At 44.1% G+C, this 20,067-nt stretch overlaps 1 pseudogene; it reads right to left on the reverse strand.

Annotated features, from left to right (window-relative positions):
• Positions 1-1,565: 1,565 nt before the first annotated feature.
• On the reverse strand, positions 1,566-2,962 carry LOC141083749 (serine/threonine-protein phosphatase 2B catalytic subunit beta isoform pseudogene; annotated as a pseudogene).
• Positions 2,963-20,067: the final 17,105 nt, after the last annotated feature.

A 20,067-nucleotide genomic window follows, 5' to 3' on the forward strand; every position in this document is an offset into this window, starting at 1 on the left:
CATCGTGTGCACGCAGCCTTATAGTGTCTAATTGAGTATACAATTAGGTAGGAAGGAAGGATCATCCCCGCGCTGCCGCAAGAAGAATTCCAAATATTGTAGAGGTTTCAACGTGGTTTATTCTATGCGTTTCAGGGTTCAGGTGACCCCTTCATCAGGACAAACCACAAATACTTGTGTATGCTTCAACCAGGTCCTGCACTGACCTGTGGATCTGCAGCAGCCGCCATTAATATATGTCTTTCCTTCACTCTCACCAGGTGAGTACCGTACTTCTCTTGGTGGGCAACTCTATGTAACATTTTATAAGACCCTATTTGTGCTTTTGTGTCTCCCTCTTTTCTCTGAGTGTCTAAAGCCCCCGTTACACACTGCGATATCGCTAGCAATATCTCTGTAAAGTCACCGATTTTGTGACGTTGCAGCGATATTGCTAGCGATATCGCTGAATGTGATACTTACCTCCGACTGGCTCCCCCGCTGCTCATCGTTGGTCGCGCGAGAAGCTCCTGGACCATTCCTCGTCTGTCACTTCCTGCGGAGCTTCCTGTGGCGCCGACGAGCGGCGCGTGGAGCCGGGTGGGAGGACGCAGGATCGCCGTGTCTGACAGGTAAGTAGCGATCCCCGACCCCTGCGATGTCGCTGGTGAGATCTGCCTGTGTGGCAGCTCACTAGCGACCACCTAGTGATGCACCAGCGATCCTGACCGCGTCATATCGCTAGTCGGGATCGCTGGTGCATCGCTAGGTGTAACGGTACCCTTATGGAGGAAAGAAATGTTTTTGTCAATTTCTGATTAAAATCAGAGGACATGAAAAATAAAATGCAAAGAGAGGCGCAATGAGTGTACCTGTGTTAAAATTAAATTCCCTAACTGAATCGACAGGGTGCTCACCTTACAGGGTTGTGCCACCCTTGCACAACCACGGTGTGAACGTGAATGGTAGTTGGGGAGCGTGTCCTCGCAACCCTGAAGGGCACTGCACGTGGCTGTCAACAACCTCCGCTCTCCTGGTCAGTCCATCTCTCACCGGCTTCCGGACTTCATGTTGAGACCGATCCCAGCCATGAGTGAACACCAAGGGTCCCGAAGCTTCCCAGCACCGCCCAGCAAACGCAGGTTCTCCCACAAACAGCTGCCCTCCAAGTTGCTCCTGCCGCTGATCCTCAGAGAGGAAAATTCAATGTGAAGCAACAAAAAAAGCGATCTATAGGAGCGCTAAAGGAGAGGCAGAAACCAGAAAAAAAGGGTATAAAACTCAGCTTTTATTCTTCCTCCAATACCCACAACGTGTTTCTACGGTCATAGCCGTCTTCCTCAGGTGGAATGAAGCCTGAGGAAAACGGCTGTGACCGTAGAAACGCGTTGTGGGTATTGGAGGAAGGATAAAAGCTGAGTTTAATACCCTTTTTTCTGGTTTCTGTCTCTCCTTTAGCGCTCCTACAGACCGCTTTTTTTGTTGCTTCACATAAAATCAGAGGACAGGCAGAGCTCAATAGATTACTATAGCTACCATATTCCAACTCAGGACAACTCCGTAGATGGCCATAATTATTATTATTATTAGTAGTAAACAGCTGGGTAACTATAGAAGTTAGAGCATCCTCTGACTGTGTTATGACTGAAGTGTTCTTGCGACTTCTCGTTACCAAAATCTTCGGAAGGGTCTGACCACAACAAGTCACACATGGGGCCAAACGCTGGAGGTTCCTTGAACCTGTCTAATCTTTTAATGTCATCTAACGTGTGTATTTCTGGAGATAGTCCCCCATGGACACAAAGAAATTGTTGGTTTAAAAGTGCAGCTAAGGCCTCTTTCACACATCAGTTTTTTGCCGTCAGGCGCGATCCGGCTTTTTTTTGCAAAACCGGATCCGGCAAAATGCAATGCCGGATCCAGTTTTTCCCCATTGACTTGCATTAGCGCCGGATAGCGCCGGATGGCATTGCGTTTCATCCGTTTTTTGCCGGATCCGGCTACTTGTCTCATTCCGGCGTCTGGAAAAAACGGCTACTGTAACGTTTTTTGCCTCCGGCAAAAAAGCCGGAAGCACCGGATCCGGCGCTTCCAGCTTTTTGCTACAATGAAAGTCTATGGGCGCCGGAATGCGCCGGATCCAGAAAAAGACGGATCCAGCCAACGGATCCGTTTTTTTAAGTCTGCGCATGCTCAGATCCAATTGGCCAGCCCCCAGGAAACAGATATAACCTGCTAGACGGATCCAGCAAAAAAACGGATCCGTTTCTACAGTTCTCCAAAATTTATGCCGGATCCGGTTTTTCTAAAAATAGCCGGATCCTGCCTGACGGCAAAAAACTGATGTGTGAAAGTAGCCTAAGGGAAGACAATCAAATGCTTCCATACAGGCTTCATAAACTCTTTCTGAATATTTTATTTTACATTCTTGTTTAAAAGTGAAATATTCTGTAAGGTGCCTGCATTCATGATTGCCTCTTAAAAGAAAGAGCGTATTGGGATACAGAATCTTCAGGACCCATAGATATAACACGCACTCTATACTAAAATACCCTCTGTCTACGTAGTCGCCCAAGAAGAGGTATCTTGTATTCGCTGGCAAACCTCCTACTTCAAATAACTTCATCAAGTCAAAAAACTGCCCATGAATATCATCGCAAACTGTTATAGGTGCTTCAACTTCTACCATCGTCTTTTCTCTCCGTAAAATTGCAGCACCCTCATTGATGATCCGAAGTGCAATTTCTTCATCTACCCGACCTTCTTTTATTAAGTGGTTCTTCAAAACATCCACTCTAGGTTTTCCATTGATATCAAATACGTCTTCGGATATTAATCAGTGTGTTGGAGGAAAACGGACAGATTTAACCACCCGCTCGGTGGTGGAGTGTTTACCGTCCTTGGTGGACATGGTTCAGGCGGCGGGGCCTCTCCCAGCTGTAGTGACTCTGCGGCGGCCTCCTCCTCATAGTGGCTCCAGCTCTTTTTCAAGGAGGGAGAGGCGAAGGGAGGGGGGAAGGTATGACAGAAGCGGGGCACAGCTAGAGCTTGGCGGTAACGGCTGCGAGCAACATGGTGGTAGCAGTAGTAGGCACATACTCAAAAGTTGTGTATACTGTAAATACTCCATAATCCACAACCCATTAAAGATTGAATGTGGTGTGGGCTCTATAATTGACACCTTAAAATAGGACTTTCACCAAAATATTAAAGTGTAAAGTTTAGGTTATAATTTATGTTATAGTTCAACTTGATATCACCAGAGATTTTTCTGGGGGTGTGTACTTCTTCTCTTGTATAATGTTGACCAATCTAAAAAAGGCAGCAACATTCAGGGGAGAAAAGAACATGCTCTACTCATTGGTCTCTACAGCTACTGTCAGTAAGTTAACAACTACGGTCGCTACTGTGACCGGGCACGGCCGGTCATGTGCCCGCTGACGCCAGTAGAAACTTCAACTGGATGAGTATCCTCAGTTGTACATTCAGCTGAAGTGTATTGAATCGCACATATCCATCAGGTCCATGGGCAGCAATACAGGCTACTAGCCAATCAGATACCAGCAGCTGACGCTGGCGTGCATGTGACCGAGGGCGCATGACAATGTACAAAAATGAAAATTGGCTGAGGCAAGAAAAGGTTAAAGAAAAGGTTATACCTATCATTTAAATAACTGTTGTGACATGGCATAAAAATATGGGGTAAAAAAAGATTTCACTGCACATTCCTTGTGCATTCTCTATATATCTAAATGTATGGTTCAGTATATATTATTGTATACTGTATGTGAATTATTGCCATTTTCATTTTTTAGCAACACTTAGAAAAAGAGAAACGTCATAATCTGTCTCCTGAAGATCTTCTATAACTACCAATACACAAGGGGCAGACAGAAGAGGTCCGCTGTGCAAGAACAGCATGGGAACCTTTTGCAGTCCAATAGCTCATCATAATGCATTCCTTTATGTGCCTGTGACAGAAGCAGCTTGCTGATTTTAAGGTGCAAGTATGCCCCCTTATCTCTGGGACCCCTGTGTAGCTGCACTTGTTGAACCACTAATATGTCTGCCCCTGCCATACACATTAATGTGATATACTGGTAGTATCAATAAATTGTTTCACACTTGTAAAAAACATGTGGTGAACTCTATATTTCACTGCTTGTTACACTTTTCTACAAGGTGAATCCAGTCATCAGGTCCATGCAATGAGTTATGATAAGTCATGCTCACTTTCGTTGTATCTGTAGTTAACAAAAGTTTTCACAGTTCTCAACTACTACTTCTTCCCCTGTATGACGTTGACCAATCATACGCAGGCAGTATCAGACAGGGGAGATAAGAACACGCCCTCCTTTTCTCACTAGTCTCTACAGCTGCTAATATGTAGACATATAACTATAATGACTTGTGTTATTAAAAACAATTCAAAACTACAACTCCTCTTATAACAACAAGCTTTCATATGGGTTTAATGCCAGAAAAGTGAAAAAGCTACAATTCTTGGAAGAAGGAGAGAAAGAAAAACAGTCATTAGGTCCAAGCACTATTAATTACGATAATTCATGCTCATTTTGGTCAAATCTGTAAACAACAAAAAGTCTTCACAGTTCTCAACTATTCATTTAAATGAACCATAATGTATAAAAAGAAAGGTATATATATATATTATATATGGCTGGCGGATGCTATAAGGTATGAATGATTTCTTCAGTATCATTTTAGGTGACATCATATGTCTATGCTTTGAAAAGCAGTGGTTGGCTGGAAGTGCAATAGAAGATGTGATCTGCAGCAAGAACAACCTGTAAACTTACAAAATGCATTTTATCATTTGCTCTGTAGCTTAAAAATAATCACAGCAAATCAAAAGCTATACATGCATGAACACGATACAGAACAATACAGGGCTGTCTTGGAAATATCAATTATAGAAAATTATAAAAAAAACATGATTAAATTCCTGTGTGCATCCACAATTCTGTCTTTGTTTCAACAGGAAAAGAAGATTGCATGTAACAACAGAAACAGAACAGGCAACAAAAAACAGCAGTAAGCTTGTAATCTGTGATAGAATCTGGCAGCTGGCGCCACCACAGGAGAAGTGAGGTATTACACAAATCAATCAATGGGTTGTCCTCATCATATATAAAAGCGATAGGGAAGATCGGAACTACTCCTTTCTGTATATCCAAAGGTGATTTCTAAAATGCATAAATCCTTTAAAAGTAATTGCGTGTATACAATATATAAAAACATGTACCCCAGTATTGGATTTTATGTTATCTAACAAACAGAAAAGGGAATAATATAAAAGGCAGAGAAAATGGTGCTAAAAAGAACCTGCCAAAGGTAGACAAAGATTAAATCTAATACCAGGATATTGGAAAAATGGACAAACAAAAACTTACCTGCTCACAAAATAATAATCATGCGGGATCACGTACGGGCCACGTCTTATTGGAATTATTATATAGCTGTTTGCACTTTCCTGGGCGAGTGACATCTATTATTGGACTTCTCTGGGATGGAAGAAGAGCAGATGAGTTTTATTTAGCTGACCACTAGGTCTTTATCAGATGTGTTATGCAAGTATTTACACTGGCACATTGTATTGTATGGGTTATTAACATCTGTTTTTTTTCCAGATTCTTTCTTTTTTAACCAAAGTCGTACTTTGGTTTGATTTGCGGATCCAACATGGATGGATGGATCTTTTTGTTGTGGAGATGCAATACTTTTTTTTACCATAGATTTCACCCCATCAATGTATAAATATTGTGAAATTAGTGGTCAGTCAATGGCAAAATGCACATATAATAATAATAATAATAATAATAATAATCTTTATTTATATAGCGCCAACATATTCCGCAGCGCTTTACAGTTTAACAGTTTCAAAACACAAGTCATAAGTAACAACGTTAACAATACAATAATTGAAGCAAAATAAGACGAAATGAGATGACCCTGCTCGTGAGAGCTTACAATCTACAATGAGGTGAGGGAGATACAAAGTACAGGTGTGTATTTACAATTGTGTATTTACAATGAAGGTCCAGCCATCTTGAGGGAGTGAAGGATGGATGGAGATAGTGAATGGGCTACACAAGCACACTTACACAGAGAATTACTTTGATCAATGAACGCGATAGGCCTCTCTGAACAAGTGTGTTTTGAGGGAGCGCCTAAAACTGTGCAAATTGTGGATAGTCCTGATTTCTTGGGGTAGAGCATTCCAGAGGATAGGAGCGGCACGGGAGAAGTCTTGGAGTCGGGAGTGGGAGGTACGGATTAGTGCAGAGGTTAGTCGAAAGTCGTTTGCTGAGCGCAGCGATCGGCTAGGCCGATAGACAGAAATGAGGGAAGAAATGTAAGGGGGTGCTGCACTGTGGAGAGCTTTGTGGGTGAGAACAAGTACTTTGAATTGGATCCTATAATGAATGGGCAGCCAATGTAAGGACTGGCGAAGAGCGGATGCGTCCGAGTACCGATTAGCCAGATGGACGATCCTGGCCGCTGCATTAAGTATGGACTGGAGGGGGGATAGTCGAGTGACGGGGAGGCCAATTAATAGAGCATTGCAGTAATCCAGGCGGGAGTGGATCAATGCAACAGTGAGGGTTTTTGTTGTTTCCATAGTGAGAAAAGGGCGGATTCTAGAGATGTTCTTTAGGTGTAAGCGGCAAGAGCGGGCAAGAGATTGTATATGGGATGTGAAGGAGAGATTGGTGTCAAACAAAACACCCAGACAGCGTGCCTGCTGCCGGGGTGTTATTGTAGTACCATCCACGGAGAGGGAAATGTCAGATTTAGGGAGGTTAGTAGATGGTGGGAGCAGAAGAAGTTCAGTTTTAGAGAGGTTGAGTTTCAGATAGAGAGTGGACATGATGTTGGAGACTGCGGACAGACAGTCACTGGCGTTCTGTAGTACAGCGGGGGTGAGGTCGGGGGAAGATGTGTATGCTTGAAGATTGTGAGCCCTCGCGGGCAGGGTCCTCTCTCCTCCTGTACCAGTTATGACTTGTATTGTTTAAGATTATTGTACTTGTTTTTATGTATACCCCCCCCACATGTAAAGCGCCATGGAATAAATGGCGCTATAACAATAAATAATAATAATAATAATAATAATAGTTGTGTGTCATCAGCATAAAGATGGTACTGAAAGCCAAATCTGCTGATGGTCTGTCCAATTGGGGCTGTGTAGAGAGAGAAAAGAAGGGGACCAAGGACTGAGCCCTGAGGTACCCCAACAGCAAGAGGAAGAGGAGATGACGTGGAGCCAGAGAACAAAACACTGAAGGAGCGGTCAGAGAGATAGGAAGAGAACCAGGAGAGAGCAGTGTCCTTAATGCCTAGTGATTGGAGCCTAGAGAGTAGGAGATGGTGGTCAACAGTATCGAAAGCTGCAGATAGGTCAAGAAGAATGAGCAGAGAGTGGTCACCGTTACGTTTTGCTGTCAGAAGGTCATTGGTCACTTTGATGAGTGCAGTTTCAGTCGAATGTAAGGGGCGGAAGCCAGACTGTGAAGGGTCTAGAAGGTTGTGAGAGGAGAGGTAACGGGTAAGGCGGGAGTAAACTAGGCGTTCCAAAAGTTTAGAGATGAAGGGGAGATTGGAGACTGGTCTGTAGTTGTTTGTGCAGGATGGGTCGAGAGCAGGTTTCTTTAGTAATGGAGTAACAATGGCGTGTTTGAAGGAGGATGGGAAAATGCCCGAGGAGAGGGAGAGATTAAAGATTGTAGTTAGGTGGGCTGTGACGACTGGAGAGAGAGACTGGAGGAGATGTGAGGGCATGGGGTCGGTAGTGCATGTAGTCGGACGAGAAGAAGAGAGGAGTCTGGAGACTTCTTCTTCTGTGATGGGATCAAATGTGGAAAGTGAGCCAGGGGAGATGCAGGAAGGGATGGGAGTCACAGCACTTGGTGGTTGGGAGCAGATTTCTTGACGGATATTATCTATTTTTTCTGTAAAGTGGGAGGCCAGGTCATCAGCACAAATGTCTGTGATAGGGGCTTGTGCTTTAGGCCTGAGGAGGGAGTGAAAAGTGTCAAAAAGTTTCTTGGGGTTGTTGGCTAGTGAGGAGATCAGGGTGGTGAAGTAGGTCTGTTTGGCGAGGTGAAGGGCAGCGTTATAGGTTCTTAACATAAATTTGAAGTGGATGAAGTCTTCTGGTGTGCGGGTTTTTCTCCATAGGCGTTCAGCACTCCTGGAGCATCGCTGGAGAAGTTGAGTTTGCGATGTGAGCCAGGGCTGTTTTACTCTGTGTTTGGAGGTTCTGAGGGTGAGGGGAGCTACTTGGTCAAGGGTGCTTCTAAGAGTGTCATTGTAGTGATGAACAGCCAGATTAGGACAGGAAAGAGAGGAGATTGGGGACAGTGATGAGTGTAGGGAATCTGAAAGTGTCTGAGGGTTAATGGCTTGTAGATTTCTGAATGTGTGATAGGTAGGAGTGTGCTGGGGTGGATGAGGATTTGTGAGCGTGAAGGAGAGAATGTTGTGGTCAGAGAGTGGAAGCGGTGAGTTATTTAGGTGGGAGATTGAACAGAGCCGGCAGAAGACCAGATCAAGGGTGTTACCGTCCTTATGTGTCTCAGAGATTGAATGCTGTGAGAGGCCTAGAGAGGTGGTTAGTGATAGAAGCTGGGATGCAGATGTGGAAGTAGGGCTGTTAATGGGGATGTTGAAGTCTCCCAGGATGAGGGTTGGTAGTTAGACTTAATCATAGAATCGTAGAGTTGGAAGGGACCTCCTGGGCCATCTGGTCCAACCCCCTGCTCAAAGCAGGATTCGCTAAATCATCCCAGTCAGATGTCTGTCCAGCCTCTGTTTGAAGACTTCCATTGAAGGAGAACTCACCACTTCTCGTGGCAGCCTGTTCCACTCATTGATCACTCTAACTGTCAAAAAGTTTTTTCTAATATCTAATCTGTGTCTCTTCCCATTCAGTTTCATCCCATTGCTTCTAGTCTTTCCTTGTGCAAATGAGAATAAAGTTGATCCTTCTACAATGTGACAGCCCTTTAGATATTTGTAGACAGCTATTAAGTCTCCTCTCAGTCTTCTCTTTTGCAAACTAAACATTCCCAAATCCTGCAACCTTTCCTCATAAGACAGGGTTTGCAGACCGGTCACCATTCTGGTCGCTCTTTTCTGAACTTGCTCCAGTTTGTTGATGTCTTTTTTAAAATGTGGTGCCCAAAACTGGACACAATATTCCAGATGAGGTCTGACCAAAGAGGAGTAGAGGGAAATAATGACTTCACGTGATCTAGACTGTATGCTTCTGTTAATACATCCTAGAATTGCATTTGCCTTTTTTGCTGCTGCATCACACTGTTGACTCATATTCAGTCTGTGATCTATTAGTATACCCAAGTCTTTTTCACATGTGCTGTCACTTAGCCCTATTCCTCCCATTCTATATATGCTTTTTTCATTTTTATTGCCCAGATGTAGTACTTTGCATTTCTCCCTGTTAAAAACCATTCTGTTAGTTGCTGCCCACTTCTCCAGTTTATTTAAATCTTTTTGAATCCTCTCTCTCTCTTCTCTAGTATTAGCTATCCCTCCTAGCTTTGTGTCATCAGCAAATTTAATCAGTTTACCCTCAATTCCTTCATCTAAATCGTTGATAAAGATGTTGAACAATACAGGGCCCAGGACAGAGCCCTGTGGTACCCCACTTGAGACATTCTTCCAACTGGATGTACAGCCATTTACGACCACTCTTTGGGTCCGATCACTAAGCCAGTTATGAATCCACCTAACAGTTGCCTTGTCCATTCCATACTTAGTCATTTTTTCAATAAGGATTGTATGAGAGACTTTGTCAAATGCTTTGCTGAAGTCAAGATATACTATATCTACAGCATTTCCTTGATCCACCCAATCAGTGATACCGTCATAGAAGGAAATTAAGTTAGTCTGACATGACTTATTAGTTAGAAACCCATGCTGACTCTGTTTAATCACTTCATTCTTATCCAGGTATTGACATACATGTTGTTTAATAATTTGTTCAAAGATCTTTCCTGGTATAGAAGTCAGACTCACCGGCCTATAGTTGCCTGGGTCCACCTTCTTCCCCTTTTTGAAAATAGGAACAACATTTGCTCTTCTCCAGTCTTCTGGCACTTCTCCTGTTCTCCAAGAATTTTCAAAGATTATGGAGAGGGGTTCAAAAATTTCTTCTGCTATCTCCTTCAGTACTCTGGGGTGTAATTCATCTGGACCTGGAGACTTGAATTCATTTAGGTTAGCTAAGTGTTTCCTCACTATCTTTCTGTTTATAGATATCCTGGATTCTTCTATTCCCTTAATAGGACAGTGAATAACAGTTGATGTTGCATTTCCTTTCTGAGAGAAAACAGATGCAAAATAGGAATTTAAAAGTTCAGCCTTCTCAACATCCTGTCTTACCATTTCATCATTTTCATCCTGTAAAAATCCTATAGCATCTTTGACTTTTCTTTTACTTTTGACATATCCCCAAAATCCTTTATTATTGCTTTTGACATCTCTTGCAAGCCTCAGTTCATTTTCAGCTTTAGCTAATCTGATTTGTGCCCTGCAGGTTCTGCAGACAGCATTATATTCTTCTTTAGATATGCCTCCCTCTTTCCATTTTATAAACATTTTTTTCTTCCTTTTTAGCATGTGCTTAAGTTCTGTGTTCATCCATCCTGGTTTCCTTAAATGCTTCCTATTCTTCCCTCTTTTCGGAATTGTTAACAACTGTGCTTTGAGAATTTCATTTTTCAAGATTTCCCATCCTTCCTGGACATTTTTGTCTTTAAGGATATCCAGCCATTGGATCCCTCCAATTCTCTTTCTGAATCCCTTAAAATCTGCCTTTCTGAAATCTAACCTTGACGTCTGAGTCTTCACAGGTCTTCCACCTCTAGTAATCCAAAATTCTAAAATAGCATGGTCGCTACCTCCTAGGGTCCCAGCCACTTTTACCTCCTCAACCATTTCCTCCCTGTTTATAAGGATTAGATCCAAGGTAGCAGTTCCCCTTGTTTTCTCCCTTACCTTTTGGAAGATAAAGTTGTCAGCAAGAGAGGATAAGAATTTCCTTGACCTGTTAGTTTTGCCTGAGAGAGATTCCCAACAAATGTCTGGATAGTTGAAATCTCCCATGACAACTATGTCATATTTTTTGGAGAACTTGGCCATCTGATGCATAAAGAGTTCATCTATATATTCGGCTTGCACAGGCGGCCTGTAGTAAATGCCTACAATGGTGTCCTTTCCATTGTTCTGTCCTTGTATTCTTACCCAAACAGTTTCCACAGAACTCCCAGTCTCTGAAGCTTCAATCTCTGTGCAGATATACGCATTTCGAACATACAATGCGACACCCCCTCCTCGTTTATCAAGTCTGTTTCTTGCAAATAAGTTGTATCCTTCTAGTCTTGTATTCCAATCATGTGTATTGTCCCACCAAGTTTCAGTGATTCCAATTACATCATATTTCTGTTCCTGTGTTAGTAGTTCCAATTCTCCTTGTTTGTTGCCCATGCTTTGTGCATTAGTATAGAAACATTTTAGTTTGTGATTGGTTTCTCTTTCTCCAATATTTTTATTAATTAGATTCTTTTGTCTTTGTTCTTCCTTTCCACTTCTAATAGCAGAGTTCTCAATAGCATTTGTCAGGTGTATGGCTTTTTCTGGTCTTTTGCTTCCCTTCCCATGTTGTTCTAGTTTAAAGCTCTCCTTACAAGTGTAGCAAGGCGACTTCCAAATACATGCTTTCCAGTCTTCGTAAGGTGCACCCCATCTCTAGCAAGTAGTCCATCGTATAAGTAGTTCACTCCGTGATCCAGAAATCCAAATCCTTGCTGACGGCACCATCGACGTAGCCAGTTGTTCACCTGCAGAATCTTATTCCACCTCCTTGTTCCATGGCCATCCACTGGGAGGATGGAAGAGAAGACCACCTGCGCTCCCAGTTCTTTCACTTTCTTGCCTAAGTCTTCAAAGTCTCTGCAGATGATTTCCAGGTCGTTTCTTGCGGTGTCATTTGTCCCCACATGTAGTAGCAGGAATGGGTAGTCATCTGTAGGTCTGAAGAGTCCTGATATCCTGTCAGACACATCTTTAATTTTTGCACCTGGAAGACAGCACATTTCTCTTGTAGTTATATCCGGTCTGCAGATAGCGGCCTCTGTTCCTCTCAGCAGTTCTGAGGACATGAAGTGCGGCAGCCAGGCTGAAAAGTGGTCAAGGAAGTGGGTGGGTGAGCCTGGGGGCCGGTATATGACCGCTACCCTGAGGGAGAGGGGACGGAAGAGCCTGATGGTGTGGACCTCAAAAGAAGGGAATAAGAGTGATGGAACTGGGGGGATGACCTGGAAAGTGCATTGTGGGGACAGGAGTATGCCGACTCCACCACCATGTCTGTTTGTGGGTCTCGGGGAGTGAGAGAATTGTAAGCCACCGTAGGAAATGGCAGCAGGAGAGACAGTGTCAGAATCCTGAATCCAGGTTTCAGTGAGGGCCAACAGATTAAGAGAGTTGTTCAGAAAATAGCGGTGTAGGAAAGGAAGCAGACCGTGGATTCCAGAGGGCACAATTAAAAGATGTAGATGAGGGAGAGCAAGTAATGTTAATAAGATTATTATGGTTTCGATATGAGGTAGGGTAGGGGTTGAGGTTGGGGGATGGTGGACCAGGGTTGGGGGAGATGTCCCCTGAAATCAGTAGGAGTAGGAAGATAAAGAGCAAATAGTTATTGGAATTGTAAGTGGTTTTTTTCTGTGATGTGTTTGGGCAAGATGGGCTGAGGTTTCTCAGGAAGGTGAGGAGTGCGTGGGAGCTGTACATGGGAAAGGGAAGTATAGAGGGGCTGATGTGTATGAGTCGTGATGGAGGGGGGATGGGGTGGTGAATGTGGATGGCAAGGGAACACAGGAGGATAAAAATAAAGCACATGGTTAAAGGGGAGAGCAAAGTGTGGGTTACCTGACTCCTGCCCTGACTAACTGCCATGTATAACTGCCGTTTTGCTGGATGCTTATCTTCTGTGATGCTTTGCTTATGGGATGCTTGCGTGCTGTACCCCACACTGCGTGCTTCCCCTTAGCAACTACTACATATATAGGCTACACTACAGGGTCAGGAGAGAGGGATTGTGGGAGCTGGTTGGGTATAATTTGGCAGCTGGGGCCAGCACACCAGGGGATGGTTAGATGATCAAAGGCACTAGATCAAGATGTGTCAATATGCTATAGCACCTTCCACCTGATAAGATCTAGAAAGGCCCCAATCACGGATCTAAAGCAGTAAGTATTACATACAGTGCAACAAATGAATTATACCGAAGCTTTAGCAAGCACATTAAAATATGCAGCAAAATGGTAAAGCAGCAGAAGTATGGAGTTGTACCATTTGGATATATAGCAGCAGAGAATAGAGGCAGCAGAGGTGGGAAGTTGTATCATTCAGGCTGCTTGCTAGCAGTGAATGGAGTAAATACATGCAGGGTGGCTCAGTTGATTACCATTTGGATATATAGCAGCAGAGAATAGAGGCAGCAGAGGTGGGAAGTTGTATCATTCAGGCTGCTTGCTAGCAGTGAATGGAGTAAATACATGCAGGGTGGCTCAGTTGATTACCTGTGTGAAGAGAGAAGATGAATGTTAATTCCATGCCATGTATAACTGCCGTTTTGCTGGATGCTTATCTTCTGTGATGCTTTGCTTATGGGATGCTTGCGTGCTGTACCCCACACTGCGTATGAAACAGGCAGAGTTTGCCGTGGATTTCCTGCAGATTTGTGAAAAGTTCAGCATAAATATTGCATTAGATCTGGACTTGACCTAATGTTTATTAGATAACGCCTCAATTTAACTTCCATTTATAGGACATTCTGTTGAACTGATGGTAAACTGCACAGATCTGCTACTAATATTTTGTACGTCCATTAAAGGGAAACTATCATGTAAAAAAAGCTAATAACCTGAAAATAGGGGGTTAATCTGCAGGATAATAACATTCTGAACCCGCCCAGCGTCCGTACTGAGAGCCTCGCTGCCAGAAGGAAATTAATTTTATTCCTCCCGGCAGGCTCTGGTTTTCAGTCATTGGGGTGGGCTGGCTCCGTTTCAATCATTAGAACTGGCTGTCAGTCAGTGACGGTGGTGCGGTTAGAGCTCAACTCACTATTAATGGAGCGGTGACTGACCCTGCGCTGACCCACCACTATGACTGAAAGCCTAAGCCTGCCGGGAAGAATAAAGTTAATTTCCTTCTGGCAGAGGGGCTCTCAGTACAGGCACCAGGCAGGTTCAGAGAGTAAATAACCCCTTATCTGCAAGTTAATAGCATTTTCCAAATGACAGGTTGCCCTTACATAACCAAGTAAACTTGAGTGCTCATTACAACTTGCAGAGTATGTAGAACGGCTCCGGAGTGGCAGACTCAATGGTGTCACACAGACAGACTTTTATCTAATTAAATACTAAATCTGCTCCATAGAGTATGCTCTGAGATTGCCTTGGACATATTAGCTGATCACGAGAATTAAGCATGTCATACACGCTAAATGGCCATTGGACATACAATGGTGCGGCCGATCGTTTAGCTGGCAGCTATCTGGGTCATCTCCTCTGTACACAAGAGTGCTGAGCGCTCCTGTGTACGCTATGAAAGAGCCATTGCCAAACTCCTCTTGCGGTGGTTTATCTCAGGGAGAACAAAAGGATCGGCACTGCGGTTCAAAATCAGACATGCCGAATTCTTCTCTCCACCAACAGTCACCTGTCCAGGGCTCCCATACATATTAGACTGTCGGCTATGCTAAGTCTAAATATACACTTAATATTTTGTACAAATGAGGAATTTTGCGTTAACATTTCCCAAGTCAAAGCTCCAGAAAATGTTGAATATCTTTCTAGAGACACTCATTGCAATCCTTAGTGTGGTAACCAGCCTGGACATGAGGTCGATGTTGTAGTTCTTACAACACGATTGTTCCAAGTTCACCCACCCATCGGAAGGCTTACGTTTAGGCCAATCTTTTTGCACAAAAATATTGGTGCACGTTGGCACATCTGCCAAATTAGGCCCCATCCTATTATGTGCACTGATCTTTAATTACAACCTTTGGTCTCTGCAAATCTTTTTCCGGTTTGCGTCAGGCTGATTGCTCATTTAAATAGTTTTTGCCTGCCTACTTTTCAACCATGATAATGAAAAGGGTTGACTTGGTCTTAGTGATTATAATTAGAAGTCATCCAGCCCCCTTCACTCACAAATTTGGTAACGCACTGACACAGGACCTGCCAGGATCCGCAACGAGAGGTTGTGATTGAGAATCAGGCCAGCTTGTGGATGTAAAGTAAAATTAGCAAATTGTATAATTTACTAATTTAAAGTGAACCGGTCACCAGAAAAAACGCTATTAACCTGCAGATCTGGGGTTTATCTGCAGGATAATAGCGACACTAACCTTCCCGACACCCGCACTTAGCTGAATGCTGCGGGGAGAAAATTAACTTTATTCTCCCCGGAAGCATTCGGTTTCAGTCACAGGGGCGGCGCCGCTACAGTTATCACTCTGAGTATAAAGGGGACCTGACTGACACTCCCTCTACATTTGAGCCGACTCTCAGTCAGTGTCAGGGGTGCGGTTTCAGCCACCACTCTCTATTATCATAGCAATGACTGAACCCGTGCCATCACCGCCCCCATGACTGAAACCGAATACTGCCAGGAAGAATAAAGCCCCTTTTCTTCCCATAGCGTTCAGCTACATAAAGGCACCAGAGAGTTAGCAATGCTATTAACCTGCAGATTAACCCCATATCTGCAGGTTACTGGCCTTTTTTCTGGTGACAGGCTCCCTTTAAGCTCATTTAACTCCTTTTTTGTTTTAGCATCAGCATCCCCTTTATACAAATGATAAAGATAAAATGTTTAAAGCTAAAAGTGCAAATTTGTGCAAAGATGTGACAAAATTGGTGCATTTTATGCCAACGTCAAGATCTACTCACAATAATAAATTAGCCTTAATGGATTAATTTATTGAAATCAAGGAGGAATCTGAACAATGGCAATGGACTAGATGCAAGGAACTGATGCACAAAGTTTATTAGAGAGGGGTACATAACATTTCATACAATGACCCTTTAGACCACAAGTTCTTTAAAAATTCTTTAAAAAAAAACAATTTATACAATCAGCGTGGACTTCCCCTTTAACGGGTGCTTTAGTAATAGCAATAATATCCCATTTATGAAAAGTGTTAGGGTACCGTTACACCTAGCGATGCACCAGCGATCCCGACCAGCGATATGACGCGGTCAGGATCGCTGGTGCATCGCTAGGTGGTCGCTAGTGAGCTGCCACACAGGCAGATCTCACTAGCGACATCGCTGGGGACGGGGGTCGCTACTTACTTGTCACACCAGGCGATCCTGCATCCTCCCGCCCGGCTCCACGCGTCGCTCGTCGGCGCCACAGGAAGCGCCGCAGGAAGTGACCGACGAGGAATGGTCCAGGAGCTTCTCGCGCGACCAGCGATAATCAGCGGGGGAGCCAGTTGGAGGTAAGTATCACATGCAGCAATATCGCTGCAACGTCACAAAATCGGTGACTTTACAGCGATATTGCTAGCGATATCGCAGTGTGTAACGGGGGCTTTAGTATGTGCAAGATAACTTGCTCCACTAATTAAAGAGATTATCGGTGTCTATCTAGTGCTCGTTAGCATTCAGATCTTCCCAATTAACTCTGCATCAGTGGACGGGTGTAGATCCATTGTGCGTGATTCTATACAGACAGGTGTTATGAATGAGTCACCGTAGGAGGCAAAAACAGAAATACCAGCTAAGTCCAGAAAACCAGAGAAGTTGGCAGCTATCGGATTGCAGACCCCTGAACCTATCAACAACAACTAGCAGTATCCGTGGGGGGGTTCCTACGGTGCCCTAGACCCCTCGATCACAGCCAGAGAACTAAATAGCCTAAAGACAGAAAGGGAAATCTAAACTGCCCCAGAGCAGACCCCAAAGCAATAGGCAGCCCCCAACATATAATGACTGTGAAGCAAGATGAAAAAACACTCACACAGATAGAAAGATAGGCTGAGCAAATGATGGGGCCCAAGCTAACTAAATAGGACAGGATAGAAAAGCTGCTGTCTGCAATCCGCCAAAACCCTATCAAAACAACAGCCAACAGACTGATAGGGAAAAAAGCCCTGAAGACGCTAGGCTTCAAAAAGACTATATCAGTACTCAGGTATTTTCTGAAGACAGAGCAAAAAGGAATTCAGCTCACCCCAGCAGGGAATGGCAGAAATCCAGAAAAACAAGGCAAAACAAAACCAAAACATAAATGCAAAAAGCAGAGCAGAAAACTTAGCTTTTGAGGAGCAGGAATCAGATTGGTCTCCTAGAATCCCTCAGAGAAATCACCCACAAGGCAGAAGGGCGTCAGCTGCCTTATATCCAGTCAGCAATTCCAGTCACCCAGTCATCATCATTCTGCTCAGGTGCTTGGTAATCAGCCTCACTACCTTCCTTCACCAGAAGAGGGAGTTCATCAGACCTCAATGGTGAAGGGGAAAATGAACTCACAACAGTACCTCCCCCTTGAGGAGGGGTCACCGAACCCTCATCCACGCCACCAGGGCGATCAGGGTGAGCCTGATGAAAGGCACGCACCAATCTTTTGGCATGAATATCAGAGGCAGAGACCCAGGAATTATCCTCCTGACCATAAGCCTTCCACTTAACCAAATACTGGAGTCTCCGTCTAGCCAGACGGGAATCCAGTATCTTCTCTACCTCATATTCCATGTTACCTTCAACCAATACAGGGTCCGGAGGTGCCACCCCAGGAACAACTGGTTCAACAAACCTCTTCAACAAGGACTTATGAAACACATTATGGATTTTAAATGTGACAGGAAGAGCCAAACGAAAAGAGACCGGATTAATAATCTCCAAAATCTTGTAAGGTCCAATAAATCTAGGCTTAAACTTAGGAGAAGCCACCTTCATAGCGATATTTTTTGATGATAACCAAACCATATCACCAACCTTAAACTGGGGACCAATGGTCCTATGTCGGTTGGAAATCCGCTGGGCCTTTTCCTGGGAGAGAGATAACTTATCCACCACTTGGTCCCAGATCTGGTGCATTCTCTCCACCACAGTGTCAACACCTGGGCAGGCAGAAGGCTCCACCTGCCCTGAAGAAAATCGAGGATGAAACCCAAAGTTACAAAAAAATGGTGACATCAAAGTGGCAGAACTAGCTCTATTATTTAAAGCAAATTCGGCCAAGGTCAAAAATGAAACCCAATCATCCTGATCAGCGGAAATAAAACATCTCAAATACGACTCCAAGGTCTGGTTTGTTCTCTCCGTCTGCCCATTGGTCTGAGGGTGAAAAGCAGAGGAGATGGACAACTGAATTCCCAGCTTGGAACAGAAAGTCCTCCAAAATCTAGACACAAACTGAACTCCTCTGTCAGATATAATGTTCTCAGGAATCCCGTGCAAGCGAACCACCTGTTGCAAAAACAGGGGCACCAACTCAGAGGAAGATGGCAACTTAGGGAGTGCTACAAGATGAACCATCTTAGAGAACCTATCAGAAATCACCCAAATAACAGTCATTCTCTGAGAGACAGGCACATCAGAGATGAAATCCTTTGAAATATGGGTCCATGGCCTCCTGGGGACCGGCAAAGGCATCAACAACCCACTAGAGCGAGAACAAGGTTTAGACCGGGAGCAAGTCCCACAGGACTGCACAAAATTCCTGACATCATGAGACAAGGCGGGCTACCAAAAAGACCGACTCACCAGATCTCTAGTACCAAAAATACATGGATGACCAGCCAATGCAGAGCAATGAACTTCAGACATCACTCTCTTCTTCTACTGGTCAGGAACATACAACTTTCCACTGGGACAACGCTCAGGTTTGTCCTCCTGGAACTCTTCCAGAGCACGTCTCAAATCGGGCGAGATGGCAGAAAGAACTACCCCTTCGCCTAAGATGGTAGCAGGCTTGGTCACCACAGGAGAATCAGCAAAGAAGCTCCTAGAGAGGGCGTCTGCCTTGACATTCTTAGTGCCAGGAAGAAAAGAGACCACAAAATCAAAACGTGTAAAAAACAAGGCCCACCTAGCCTGTCTAGGGTTCAAGCGTTTGGCAGACTCCAGGTAAATCAAATTCTTGTGGTCAGTGAGGACCACGACTTGATGTTTAGCTCCCTCCAACCAATGTCTCCACTCCTCAAATGCCCATTTCATGGCTAACAGTTCCCGATTCTCCACATCATAGTTACGTTCAGATGGAGAGAACTTTCAGGAAAAGAAAGCACAGGGATTCATTTTAGATGTTACAGGATCCTTTTGGGACAAAACAGCTCCTGCACCAATCTCAGAAGCATCCACCTCTACCTGGAACGGGAGTGAGACATCAGGTTGCCGCAAAACCGGAGCAGAAGTGAATCTTCGCTTCAGCTCCTGAAAGGAAGAAACAGCCTCCGGAGACCAATTCAACACATCAGCACCCTTCTTAGTCAGATCAGTCAATGACTTGGCAATACTAGAAAATTTTGCTATAAATTTCCGATAAAAATTAGCAAAACCCAAAAACTTCTGGAGGGCCTTCAAAGAAGTGGGCTGAACCCAATCATAAATGGCCTGCACCTTGGCCGGGTCCATTTCAATAGTTGACGGAGACAAAATAAATCCCAAAAATGAAATCCTCTGTACCCCAAAAAGGCATTTCGATCCTTTGACATACAGGGAATTCTCCCTCAAGATCTGGAACACAGTCCGAACATGTTCCACATGAGAATCCCAATCCTTGGAGAAGATCAAAATATCATCCAGATAGATAATCAAAAATTTATCCACAAAGTCTCGGAAAATGTCGTTCATGAAGCACTGGAAGACAGAAGGGGCATTAGTGAGCCCAAAAGGCATCACCAGGTACTCAAAATGTCCCTCCGGAGTATTAAACGCCGTCTTCCATTCATCCCCATGCTTAATGCGGATAAGATTATACTCCCCCCTGAGGTCAAGCTTGGTAAACCAGCAAGCACCTTTAACT

The sequence above is a fragment of the Dendrobates tinctorius genome, unplaced genomic scaffold (genome assembly GCF_039654945.1).
Source record: "Dendrobates tinctorius isolate UK_male_01 unplaced genomic scaffold, ASM3965494v1 ptg000021l, whole genome shotgun sequence".
Taxonomy (NCBI): domain Eukaryota; kingdom Metazoa; phylum Chordata; class Amphibia; order Anura; family Dendrobatidae; genus Dendrobates; species Dendrobates tinctorius.